Source organism: Ctenopharyngodon idella, chromosome 24, assembly GCF_019924925.1.
Source record: "Ctenopharyngodon idella isolate HZGC_01 chromosome 24, HZGC01, whole genome shotgun sequence".
Taxonomy (NCBI): domain Eukaryota; kingdom Metazoa; phylum Chordata; class Actinopteri; order Cypriniformes; family Xenocyprididae; genus Ctenopharyngodon; species Ctenopharyngodon idella.
In genome coordinates, this window is record NC_067243.1 from 5,484,071 (window position 1) to 5,485,746 (window position 1,676).

The following is a 1,676-nucleotide window of genomic DNA, read 5'->3' on the forward strand; positions in this document are numbered from 1 at the left end:
AACCCCTTTTTGTCTTTAAATAACCAGGATTCCCACAGTCCTGGAAAACTTGGATATGTGAAGTAGCCTGATTTTAAAAATGTGACAAGTCATGCAAATTAATACAAGGGAAAAAATCCATGGGCATTTTTATTATGAATATAGATCTTTCTACACTCAAAAAAATTAACTTTCACTGTTGTTAGTTTCACTCAAACCACCCTTGTTCACATTACTTAAAAAACTCCTGTAACTACATGAACATAATTTAACTGTGTTGTTTCTACTAAAAATTAGTATTGTCAGCTTTACTTAATAAGTGTTTGTTCAGTCAACTTAACATTGCTGAGTGAAACGCACAAATTAATGTTGACATAACTAACTGGGCAGTGGATCCGTAGTTCCCAGCATGCTTTGCAAGGGACAGCATTAGGAGAGTAAATTTATGGATTAAAGTGTTATTTTATGTGTTTTCAGTAAAGGGAAAGATGTTGTTAGTTTATGTTAGTGTTTAATGTTCAGTTATATTGGACATTTAGTGGAGTTTCTGTAATGTTTTTGAATTTTGAGGTTACCATTATGCAAAAGTGTGGCGCCTGTGTTTAGGCTGTGAACGCTGTATACACATGTTTAGGATGGAATTTCTGCTCTCAATTCAATTGAGTTTTTTCAATTAGCTATTTTTTTGAGTGCTTTTTGTAGAGAAAATAGTTCATTTAATAAGGTAAATTAAGTCAATAAATGTGTTCACCTTACGTAATAAACATAACATTATTAAGTAAACTGCACATATAAATATTATGTAACAGAGACATTCAAATGATTTGTATTTACTCAAAGAAATTTTGTCAGCTTTACTTGAAATTCTTTTGTTCATACAACTAAATTGTTATTTGTACAAATGACTCAATATAGTTGCGTGGAACCACTTGACACTTCTTTTTTAAAGTAAATCCAACAATTCATTTTTTTTGAGTGTAGTTAACCCAAGTATTTAAGTATTTACTTATTTTTATATTTTTTATAAATTTTTATTTGATATAATTTTATTTTATTTTATATAATTTTATTTTATTTTTATATTTTATATTTTTTTATTTTTTATATTTTTATTTTATTATTTATATTTTTATTTTATTTTTTTATATTTTTTGTTATTTTTATTTTTATTTTTATTTTTTTTATTTTATTGTGAAATGTCACATGAACATGTTCCACAACATAAATGTTGACATTCTATGAGCACTTTTCCCCTTGGTAAAACTGGTATGAATAACAATATATGCAGTATCAATCACTGCATGCGCTCCAACCAAACCACAAAAACGTAATATTTTTAAACGTGTTAAACGCATCAAAAAATGTAAATCTAGCATTATGGCTTTTTTCGAGGAATCCGCAAAGGCGCCAAGAATTCAGGCCCGTCTGGAGCTTGTGAATGTTGTCGCATGTGTCTGTCTGTGCCTCCATTTTATGTTAATGAAGCAGTAATGCGTTCATTCTGTTGCAATAACTCACGCATGTCAGATCTGTCCTCTCCGCGCCCATCCCGCCTCTCTAACCATCATCCTCCTGAAGCCCCTTCACATACCTGCGATCTGCCCCGGCTTGACAGCCCTACATGAGGCGTGTGAATGTGTGCGTGTGTGTTTTCCTCACAGTTTCTGGCTGTTTATTTGGTGTGTCGCTCCTTTCTG

The 1,676-nt window shown here is 31.6% G+C and overlaps 1 long non-coding RNA gene across 1 annotated transcript in view; it reads left to right on the top strand.

Annotated features, from left to right (window-relative positions):
* The window catches only part of LOC127507611 (uncharacterized), a 4,490-nt gene extending 3,546 nt beyond the window's left edge, over nt 1-944 (top strand). The window contains exon 2 of the long non-coding RNA XR_007928393.1: nt 1-944. This exon is cut by the window's left edge and continues 770 nt beyond it. This is a non-coding gene — a long non-coding RNA (uncharacterized LOC127507611).
* The last annotated feature ends 732 nt before the right edge of the window (nt 945-1,676 follow it).